Source organism: Choloepus didactylus, chromosome 13 (genome assembly GCF_015220235.1).
Source record: "Choloepus didactylus isolate mChoDid1 chromosome 13, mChoDid1.pri, whole genome shotgun sequence".
Classification (NCBI taxonomy): domain Eukaryota; kingdom Metazoa; phylum Chordata; class Mammalia; order Pilosa; family Megalonychidae; genus Choloepus; species Choloepus didactylus.
Genome location: NC_051319.1, coordinates 10953595 through 10965909, shown reverse-complemented (window position 1 = coordinate 10965909; position 12315 = coordinate 10953595). Strand labels below are relative to the sequence as shown.

Here is a 12315-nt window from a genome sequence, read left to right as displayed (position 1 = left end):
TTGGTAGGAGGTGATGGTTAATTAGATATGGAGGGTGAGGGAAGGATAGCAAGTAAAGGAAGATACCCAGATTTCTGGTTTATTTGTATACAGATAGATAATGATATTGATAGACACACACATTCATATAATGTATATATTCACGTACATATATATACACATGCCCATACATACATGGTAATAATTCACTCTTTTGGTGTACTGGTTGCATTTTGACAAATGCATAGAGTCATAAACATTACCACAATCAAGTTCCAGAATGGTTCCATCACCCCCCAGAATACTCCTTGTGCTGCCCCTTTGCAATCAAATCCTCCCTACACTTAGAAACCGCTGATCTACTTGCCATCACTATTTTGCCAGAATGTTATAAAAATGTAATCATACAGTTTATAGTCTTCTGAGTCTGGCTTCTTTGACTTAACATAATGCATTTGAGATTCATCCATGGTTGTGCCATGTATCAATAATCTGTTCCTTCTTACTGTTGAGTAGTATTCCTTTTACTGTTGAGTAGTATTCCATTGTATAGATGTATGACAGTTTATCCATTAACCAGTTGAAGGACATGGGTTTCTGGTTTTGCCAATTAAGAATAAAGCTCCTGTAAATCTTTGCTTACAGGTTTTTATATTATCCTAAATTTGCATTTCTCTTGGATAAATATAGGAGTGGGGTTGCTAAGTCAATGGTAAGTTTGTTTCCAAACAATTTTCTTAAGTGCTGTACCATATTGTATTCCCACCAATAATAGATGAGATTCCCAGTTGTTTCATATTGGCCAGTACTTTGTATATTGGTTTTTGTTTGTTTTTAAATTTGTAGCTATTTTAATTGGTATCTTTGTTGGGACTTCAATTTGCATTTCCCTAATGGCTAATGATGTCAAACATCTTTTCATATACTATTTGCTGTCTATATATCTTCTTTGGTGAATTGTCTGTTCAAATCTATTGCCCTGTTTTTATTTTTTTGTCAATGAGTTTTTTATGTATCTTTTATATATAAAAAGGTGTGTTATTGGTGCGTTATTTTCTATTCTTTGTCTGGTATTAATATTCCGGATCCAAGTCCTTTGTCAGATATGTGATTTGCAAATATTTTTCCCGAGTCTATGGTTTGTCTTTTCAAGTCTTAGCAACGTCTTTTACAGAGTGAAAGTTTAAAATTTTTTCTTTTATAATTTTTTTCTTTTGTGGATCATGTTTTTTGGAGTCGTATCTAGGAACTCTTTGTCTAATTCAAGGTCACCAAGATTTTCTCCTGTGTTTTCTTGTAGAAGTTCTAGAGTTTTACATTTTACATAGGTTTGTATTAATTTTGGGTATGGTAAGATCTATAGGTTAATAAGGTTCATCTTTTTGCATATGGATGTCCAATTGTTGTAAATATTCTTTTTCCATTGAATTGTTCGTGCACTGTTCTCAAAAATCATTGACCATATTTGTGTGGGTCTATTTCTGTTCCATTGACCTATGTGTATCCTTATACGAATATTACCCTGTCTTGATTACTGTAGCTTTATACTAAGTCTTGAAATCCCGTAATGTGCATCTTCTCACTTCCTTTTCAAAAATTTTTTGGATATTCTAATTCATTTGTCTTTACATATAAATTTTAGAATCAGCTTATAAATATCTACATAAAAAACTCCACTGCAATTTTTATTGAGATTGCATATTTGGGAAGAATTGACACTTTAACCATATCGAATCTTCAAATCCATGAACACAGTACCTGTCTCCATTTAGGTCTTTGATTTCTTTCATCAGTATTGAGTAGTTTCTAGCATAACTGTTTTGCATATATTTTGATATATTTATATCTGTTTAATTTTTTGGTGCTATTGTAAATAGTACTGCTTTTTAAATTTCTATTTTCACTTATTCATTGTTGGTATACAGAAAAACAATAGATTTTTGTATTCAGCTTGTGTCCTGAGACCTTGTTAAACTAATCAATACTAGAAGTGTTTTTTGTGTATTTCTTGATTTTCTGTGTAGACAAAGCCATCTGTGAATAGCGGCAGTTTTACTTCTTCCTTTTGTTTTTCTTGCTTTATTGCACTGTCTACAACTTGCGATATGATATTGAAAAGGAATGGTTAGAGCAGATATTCTTTCTTGCCTTGGTTCCAATCTTAGAAAGAAAGCATTGTCTTTCACCATTAAGTATGATGTAAAGTGTAGGTTGTTTGTAGATGCCCTTTATTGGGTTAAGGAATTTCCCTTCTGTTCCTAGTATTTTAGAGTTTTTATCTGGAATGGATGTTGTATTTTGTCAAATGCTGCCCTATTAGAGATGGTCATGTGATTTTTCTTCTTTAGCCTGTCAGTAGGATAAATTACATTGATTAATTTTTGAATATTGAATCAGCCTTGCTTTCCCAGGATAAACCCAAATTTTCTGTGATGTTTTAGCTTTTTAATGTATTACTGGATGTGATTTGTTGTATTTTCTTGGGGATTTTTGTGCCTATATTCATGAAGGAGATTGGTGTGTTATTTTCTGTTCTTTGTCTGGCATTAATATCAGGATAATACTGGCCTTATAAAATGATCTGAGAAGTATTTCCTATTCTATTTTCTGGAAGAGATGGTATAGAAATGGTATTATTTCTTCCTTAAAAATTTGGTGTGATTTGCCAGTGAAACCGTCTGGGCCTGGAGTTTCCTTTAATGGAAAGTTATTAACCACAAATTTTATTTCTTTAATAGATATAAGTCTATTCAGGTTATCTATTTTTCTTGATTGAGTTTTGATAGTTTGCTGTTAGATGCATAGATGTTTAGCATTGTTTTGTCTTCTTGGTGAATTTACCCTTTTATCATTATATGATATTCCTCTTTATCCCTGGTAATTTTTCTTGATCTGAAGTCTGCTTTGTCTGATATTAAAATAGCTACTACAGCTTTCTTTTGATTCATGTTTTCATGGTATATATTTTCCCATCCTTTTGCTTGTAACTTTTCTATAACATTATATTTAAAGTAAATATTTTTAGACAGTTTTTGGCTGGATCTAGTTTTTTAGTAGTACTTTCTCTGTGTTTTAATTGGTGTAAAACTGTCTACATTTACTGTAATTATTGACATAGTTGGATTCAGTTTTACCACTTTATTATTTTCTGTTTTGTCCTCTGTTTTTTGTTCTTCTGTTTCTCCTTTCCTGCCTTTTTTGGGATTATTTGAGTATTTTTTAGAATTCCATTTTTATCTCTTGGTTTGGGGGCTATATTCCTTTGTATTTTTAAAGTGGTTGTTCTAGGGATTCTAATTTAGAGTTATTATTTTACCTTTGAGGTAAATCATTGAAGCTTTACAATTATATAGGTCCCCTTTTCCTCCTGTCTTTATTTATAATATCATGTATTTTACATCAACATACATTGAACGCCCCCATACAATATTATAATTTTTGCTTTCATAGTCATACATATTTTGAAGAAAGTAACAAGAAAAAATTTTTACCATTCTGTTGTTCTTCCTCAATTCCTGGAGTTTTAGGTTTTTCTCTAGTATCATCTCTCTTCAGCCTGAAGAATTTCCTCTGTCTTTTCTTTTAGAACAGGTTCTGTTAGTAAAAAATTCTCTTAGGTTTTCCTTCATCTAAGAATGTTACTATTTTACCTTCATTTCTAAAGGATGTTTTCACTGAATATGGAATTCTGGGTTGACAGTTCTTTTCTTTCAACATTTAAAGATGTTATTCCACTGTCTTCTGGCCCCCATGTTTTTGTTTGTTTGTTTTGTTTTGTTTTTTTGTGGTCTTCAGAAAGGTGTGGTTTTTTTTAAAATTCAGTTTTATTGAGATATATTCACATATCATACAGTCATCCGTGGTGTACAATCAGCTGTTCACAGTATCATCATATAGTTGTGCATTTATCACCCCAATCTATTTTTTGAACATTTTCCTTATACCAGAAAAAGTAAAAATAAGAATAAAAAAATAAAAGTAAAAAAGAACACCCAAATCATCCCCCCACCCTATTTTTCATTTAGTTTTGTCCCCATTTGTCTACTCATCCATCCATACACTGGATAAAGGGAGTGTGATCCACAAGGCTTTCACAATCACACTGTCACCTCTTGTAAGGTGCATTGTTATACAATCATCTTCAAGAGTCAAAGCCATTGGGTTGCAGTCCAACAGTTTCAGGTATTTACTTCTAGCTATTCTAATACATTAAAACCTAAAAAGAATTATCTGTATAGTGCATAAGAGTACCCACCAGAGTGACCTCTCCACTCCATTTGGAATCTCTCAGCCACTGAAACTTTATTTTGTTTCATTTCACATCCCCCTTTTGGTCAAGAAGATGTTCTTCATCCCACGATGTCGGGTCCAGATTCATCCTCGGGAGTCATTCTGCGTTGCCAGGAAGATTTACACCCCTGGAAGTCAGGTCCCACATGGCGGGGAGGGCAGTGATTTCACCTGCCAAGTTGGGTTAACTAGAGAGAGAGGTCCACATCTGAGCAACAAAGAGGTACTCAGGGGGAGACTCTTAGGCACAGTTGTAAGCAGGTTTAGCCTCTCCTTTGCAATATAATGTGCTCCATAAGGGCAAGCACCATGATACAGGGCTCAGTATACCAAACTGCCAGTCCTCAGTGTTTGTGAGAACATCAGCAACAATCAAGGTGAGGAAGCCCAACACTTCCGCATTTTCCCCCACTGCCCCCCGTGGTTTTTGATGAGAAATCTGCAGTGGTTTGAATCACTGTTCCCTCATGAAATATGTCTTATTTCTGTGTCTCCTTTCAAAATTTTTTTTGTATCTTTGATTTTGAACTGTTAGATTATGATTTCTCTGGACATGATTTTTTGTGTGTTTTTTCTGTTTTGGGTTCACTCACTGAGCTGCTTTAATCTGTAAATTTATGTCTTTCACAAAATTTTGCAAGTTTACAGCCATAATTTCTTCAAAAATTTTTTCTGCACCAGTCTCTTTCTCTTCTCTTTCTGAGATTTCAATGACATAGATGTTAGACCTTTTGATATCATCTCCCAGGTCCTTGAGACTCTATTAAATTTTTTAATCTCTTTTTCCCCAATTCTTTAGACTGTATAATTTCTAAAATCGATCTTCATTTTACTTGCTCTTTCCTATGTCATTTCTATTTTGTTATTGAGACCATTCCATAAATTTTAAATTTCAGATATTGTAATTTTTCTCTTCTAAAATTTTTTATAGTTTCATGGTTTTTATTTCCCTGTTGAAAACTTTAGTCTTTCCAGTCATTTGAGTGTTCGTCTTTACCTCGTGGGGAATGGTTATAATATCAGTTTTAAAGTCTTTGCCTTATAATTCTGTGCTGGTTTGAATGTATTGTGTCCCCCAGATGCCATTATCTTTGATGTAATCTTGTGTGGACAGACGTTATCAGTGTTGATTAGATTATAATTCTTTGAATGTTTCTGTGGAGATGTGCCCCACCCAGCTGTGGGTGATGACTCTGATTGGATAATTTCCATGGAGGTGTTGCTCCGCCCATTCAGGGTGGGTCTAAGTTGAATCACTGGAGCCATATAAATGAGCTGACGGACAGAGGGAACTCAGTGCAGCTGTGAGTGATGTTTTGAAGAGGAGCTACAGACAAGAGGGACACTTTGAAGAAACCACAGGAGCTGCAGATGAGAGACAGTTTGAAGACGGCTGTTGAAAGCAGACTCTTGCTCCGGAGAAGCTGAGAGAGGACAAATATCCCAAGTGCAACTAAGAGTGACATTTTTGAGGAACTGCAGCCTAGAGAGGAATGTCTGGGGAGAAAGCCATTTTGAAACCAGAACTTTGGAGCAGCCACATGCCTTCCCAGCCAGAGGTTTTCTGGACACCATTGGCCATCCTCCAGTGAAGGTACCCAATTGCTGATGTGTTACCTTGGACACTTGATGGCCTTAAGACTGTAACTGTGTAACCAAATAAATCCCCTTTTATAAAAGCCAATCCATCTCTGGTGTTTTGCATTGTGGCAGCATTGGCAAACTAGAACAAATTCCAACATCTGGGCATCATGGTGTTGGCATTTGCTCATTGTCTTTTTTTCCCTTGAGAAATGATCAGATTTTTTCTGATTCTTTGCATGTTAAGTAATTCTGAATTGAATCTTGGACATTCTGAATATCATGTTGTGGACTCTTGGTCCTATTCACATTCTCTGAAGAGTGTCAATGTTTGTTCGCTTTGACAGACTATCTAGTAAGGTTCAGACTGCAAGTTTTGTTTTGCTTTCTATTGGTGGTTACAATGTCAGTCCAGTTTTCAGAATCTTTGCTTTGCTGTTTGAGTCTGCCTGCTGCATGTACCGCTGAGGAGTTAATATGGTACTTGAGCAGTAGTTACTGTCATAGTTCTGTTCTCTAAGCCTTTTTTATGCTTCTTTAGGACTGTTTCACATGTGGACAGCCTGGGGTTGAGCCTGGATTTATGTTGGATCATGCAAAAAAATTAGGTGCATTCCCTTTTCCAGCTCTCTGCTCTTCAGGATTCCCACCCCACCCCACCCCACCCCACCCCACGTTCTTGTTCATCTGACCAGAAAGCTGGGTTAGCCTTCTGTCCTGCTGAGCAGTTCTTTGCAACTGGGGCCATCTTCAGGAAAAAATGTTAAGAAGAGACACATAGAAAAAATAAGGTGGATTCTCCCCACACTCTTTAGTCAACACAGTCTCCTTTTTCCAGTTCCTCCAGCTAAAATGAGACAGATCTTTTTCTTGGGTTTAAGTGCGGTATTGCTACGGGTGATGGCAGCAGTTATGACGCTGGGTCTGGCCTTTGGGCCACAGGGCTGGGAGATAAAAGAGAGAAAAAAAATATTAAGAAAACCAAGAAAATCTCTCCATATCCTTTGGCATGCAGGGGCTCCTTGTCTGAGTCTTCTGGATAGTTGAAAGGTATCCCCGATCGCCAGAGCAGAAAGACAGCTGAGCAGTTCTGGCAAAAGCGTTTATTCTGCGAGTGTAAAGGAGCCCGCCTGGGCAGCGCACAAAGTGGCGTCTGCACCGGCCGTGGCAGGGAGAATGCGTTATATAGGCAGGTTCGCGCGTGTTGGAACCTGTGGAGGGAGGAGGAGAAGGAAGAAAAGTTTGTAGCAAAAAGTTTTTAGTTGATGCCAGTCCTGGATGGGGGGTTAATCTCTTATTGCCGTAAACTGGTTTCCGTCAAGGCCTCGGAGGCTGCTGTTATCTTTCTGCTGCGGGTTGGTTTTCTTCAAGGCCTCAGAGGCTGCTATTATCTCTCTGCATTTCTTGAGGAGGCCGGACCTATCGACAGTAATAGTAGGTTTCTTTTGGAGTTTTTGCTGTTAGCATCCTCCACACAGTTTCAGAACTTGACCTGTTATTGGATTAAAGCTTGGAGACAAAAACGGACAAAACAAAACCATTTATCTCACCCCTGTTAAAGGTCATCATTCATGTTTTGACTTCCGTCTCCAGTCAACCTGCTATTGTTTACTTTTCTGAGTTCTCAGATAGTTATTTTCTATATTCTTTCCAGAGTTTTTTTGAGTGAGTAGAGTGGAGATGATAGAATGAATGGAGAGAGAGGGCTGTAGATGGTTTACTCTGTCTTGGCTGACCAATCTTTCCCTCTCTCTCTCTCTCTCTCTCTCTCTCTCTCTCTCTCTCTCTCTCTCTCTCTCTCTCTCTGTCTCTTTCTCTGATTCATTTGCCAGTACTCTTCTACAGTGCCATAGAAATATCATTTCTTCAGACCAAGGTTAAAAATTAGTGTTCACTTCTCTTTTTGGCATAAAAATACTGTCTGAGTCTAAGCAGAGCTGGGGCTAAATAGCAGTGTTTTTTGTTTTGTCTTCTTTTTTTTTTTTTTTTTTTGCTTCACATTAACTTTTTTTTTTATTAAATTCAGTTTTATTGAAATACATTCGCACACCAATCCACTGTCCACAGTATGATAACATAGTTATGCATTCATCACCACAATCTATCTCTGAACATTTTCCTTACATCAGAAAGAACCAGAACAAGAATAAAAAAATAAAAGTGAAAAAAGAACACCCAAATCATCCCCCATCCCACCCCATTTGTCCTTTAGTTTTTATTCCCATTTTTCTACTCATCCATACACTAGATAAAGGGGGTGTGATCCACAAGGTCTTCACAATCACACTGTTTTGTCTTCTTCATCTTTGCTTTTTTTGTATGAATTTCATTCTGACTTTTCATGCACAAGCTTCCAACTCTGATTGGAATGAAGAGCACAGGTCCTAGTAGACCAACAGGCAGAACATTATACAGTTTCCCATAGCTAAATCTTTCAGAAACATTTGCAGTTACTAGGATCTTTTTGCTAAAAATTGAGAGAGTTTGGCAACCTTTGGTACCAGAAAAAGCAAAGCTTTCAAAGTAGGAAGCCTAGTGTTATCTGTGTATTTAAAAAAAAAAAAAAAAATACTCTTTGAGAGCCCGAACTTGGTCCTAGCTCTGCCGTTAGGAACCTTGTTCCAGGATACATCCAATACTTGTTGTGACTCTAGGTATTACTACTAATCCTCTGCAAAAATTCTGGTTGCTGACTTATAGGGTTTTGCTTTTTTGTGTTTTGTCTTCTAAGAGGCAGGATTCATTTCTCTTATATGCTCCCGAGAACTTTTTACTCAGCCTCTGGAAAGTTAACTGCTCAATAACAATAAGGAATCTATTCCAAGTTAATCCTATTCAATACATTATAAAGAATCACCTTATAAGTTAGCTCAATTTATATGATTTGTGTATATATTCAGGTGAAATCTTGTCGTCTGAACATTATAATTGCATACAATAAAAGTTTAATTCAACATAATCAGCCTTCAAGATGGATGTTGATTCTATACCTCAAGAAGAGACCAGTACTCTTTTAATATGAATTGTCTAGCTAGAAAATACCTGTGTCAAAGGATATTACAGTATACTTGGGGGAAGGGAGGAACAGAAAGCAAAGTACAAGGAGACATGGAATTAATTATTAATAAATAAGCTAAAGGAAGCAACATTTTTGGTTAGGATCTATGCCAATATAGAGGACATGTCACTGATTAAAGCAGAATGGTGCCAGGTAATATTTTTAGAACTATCACACTGAAAAAATATATTAGATTTTTGTGAATCCAAGGCTCAGCATGACATTACTCTGTCCTGTTAAAATGTTGATAACATATAAAAGCTGAAACTCTAATTGTCATTAAAAATTTCACTGTACTTTTAACAAAGCAGTGAAAACTGTTTCAAATCTTCAATCATATTTTGCCTGAAATTTTTCCTTTTAACCCAGCCAGCTAATTTTTCTCTCCCTCTTCTATAGTAAATATTTCCCAGCATTTCAGTTTTCCAGTATTTAAAAGTTATCTTATTTTCTTATTGAAATCCTTCATCCAAGTAGTTAGTGACTTTCTGGGTATTAGTTATTAATGTAGTTTAGAGATTACTATTTCACTAAGAAACAGGAAATCAAGGCTCTATTTTCACTTCATTTGCTGATTGAATATGGATAAGTAATTTTTGGGGGTCCCACTTTCTTCATTTTCCTTTTAGGATTAAAAATAATCCTGACTCCTCTCTTAAGAAAATAGTAATAATATTTTTTTAAAAAAAACCAAGTGTTTTAAATAAGGAAATTTATCTCAGAGTTATTTGAAATAATGAAAAATTAAAACTAAATATCTTAATTACATAATGCTTAAATAAGTTATGATGTATCTTGAAATGGAGTATTATCAATGTTGAATGGTTTGGAAAAGCATTTTTATAACATTGTAAATGTTTAAATATAGCGTTAAATGAAAAATGTAGTTTCCAGAACTTTGTATAGGTTGATTCAAATTTTGTAAAAGAATTTCTAGGTGTACACACACACACACACACACACACACACACACACACACTTACAAGACTTTATGGAAAGAAAGCTGGAAGCAAACTTACCAAAGTCTTAAGATAGGTAGATTACTGTCTTCTTACTTATCTGTTCCTTTATTGTCCACATTTTCTACAGTCTTTTGAATAGATAATATATTTAAATGGTTCAGAATTTAAAAAAAAAATAATCTTAAAGGGTAAACAGTAAAAAATCTTCCTTTCATCTCTGTCCCCTCATCCATTCAGTTTTCTTTCCCACAGACAATCAAAGTATTTATTTTCCTCTTTATCCCTCCAGATATATTTTATAATTAAAAATAATTTAGTATATATGTAAAATTATTTCTTAACAGTGGAAATGCTGTGTCTAAGAGTATGGGTGTTTGTAATCTTGATAATTGTATTTCTGGGTTTTGTATCAGAATTACAAGGGTCTTCCTTCCTCCATAATTATAGGAGAATTCCTCCTTGGTTACTTCCAGTACTTTTTGTTTCATTTTTTAGCATTTATATCTTTCATTCATATGAAACTAATTCTGGTGCAGTGTGAAGTCTGTCTCCAACTACATTATTTTCCATATGGCTCCATTGTTGTCCCATACCATTAAAAAAAAAAAGTCCATCCTTTCCTCCCTGATTTGAGATGCAAAAATTTTTTAATTTTTTTTTAAAAGCAGTTTTATTGAGATATAGTCACACATCATACAGTCCATCCAAAGTGTATAATCAGTGGTTCTCAGTGTAATCACAGAGTTGTGCGTTCATTACAACAATCAATTTTAGAACATTTTCGTTACTCCAAAAAGAAAAACCTCATACTTGTTATACTACCCTATTATGGACACTTAGCACTGGTACCTTATTGACCCCTAACATTGATGTGGTACATTTGTTACTGTTGATGAAAGAATATTAAAATATTACTAACTATAGTCCATGTTTACAATAGGTGTTTTTGTGCCATTTACCACTCTATTAAAACTCCTTGTAATAGTGATATACATTTGCTCTAGTTCATGAAAGAACATTTTTATATTTGTACTATTAATTACACTCATCGTCCACCACAGAGCTCACTGTTATACACTCCCATGTTTTGTTCTCTAGCTTTCCTTCTAGTGATATATGTGACCCTAAACTTCCCCTTTCAACCACAACCACACACATAATTCAGTGCTGTTCATAACACTTACCATATTGTGCTACCATCACCTCTATCCATTTCCAAATATTTGAATTCACCTGGTTACAAATTCTGCACACATTAAGCATCCACTCCTCATTCTCTACCCTCATTCTATCTCGTAATAACCTGTATTCTATATTTTAAGCCTATGAGTTTACTTACTATAATTAGTTCATAGTAGTGAAATCATATGATATTTGTCCTTTTGTGTCTGACTTATTTCATTCAATGTAATGTCCTCAAGGTTCATCCATGTTATCACCTGCTTCAGGAATTCACTCCTTCTTACTGCTGAATAATATTCTGTTGTGCATGTGTGTATATATATACCACGTTTTCTTTATTCATTCATCAGGTGATGGACATTTGGGTTGCTTATATCTTTTGGCAATTATGAATAATGCTGCTGTGAACATCATGGGTGAATGTCTGTTTGCTTCCCTGTTATTAGTTCTTCTGGGTATATACTTGGTAGTGGGATTAATGGGTCATATGGCAGTTCTATACTTGGCTTCTTGAGGAAATGCTAACTGTCTTCCACAGTGGCTGCACCATTTTACACTTCCACCAGCAGTGAATAAGTGTTCCTGTTTCTCCACATCCTCTCCAACACTTGTAGTGTCCTGTTCGTTTAATAGTGGCCATTCTAGTAGGTGTGAAATGATATCTCATTGTGGTTTTGATCTGCATTTCCATAATAGCTAGTGAAGTTGAGCATCTTTGTGCTTTTTAGCCATCCGTATTTCCTCTTTGGAAAAATGTCTATTCATATCTTTTGCCCATTTTTAATTGGGTTGTTTGTGTTTTTATTGTTGAGTTGTAGGATTTCTTAGTATATACTGGATATCAGACCCTTATCAGATATGTGGTTTCCAAATATTTTCTCTCATTGACTAGGCTGCCTTATCAACTTTTTGACAAAATCCTTTGAAAAACAAAAGTATTCAATTTTGAGGAGGTGCTATTTATCTATTTTTTCTTTTGTTGCTTGTGCTTTGGGTGTTAAGGTCTAAGTAACCACCACCTATCACTAGATCTTGAAGATGTTTCCCTACATTTTCTTCTAGGAGTTTTATGATAGTGACTTTTACATTTAGGTCTTTAATCCATTTTCAGTTACTTTTAGTATAGGGTATGAGATAGGGGTACTCTTTCATTCTTTTAGATATCTGTACTTCTGACTGTATGATTTTGATTGTCCTGTCTTCTAGTTTTCTGATTCTTCTGCCTTTTCAAATATGCTCTTGAATGCCTCTAGTATATTTTTA

The 12315-nt window shown here is 35.2% G+C and overlaps 1 protein-coding gene across 1 annotated transcript in view; it reads left to right on the top strand.

Moving 5' to 3' along the window:
• Positions 1-12315, top strand: part of ANKRD31 (ankyrin repeat domain 31) — a 247134-nt gene that overhangs the window by 1508 nt on the left and 233311 nt on the right.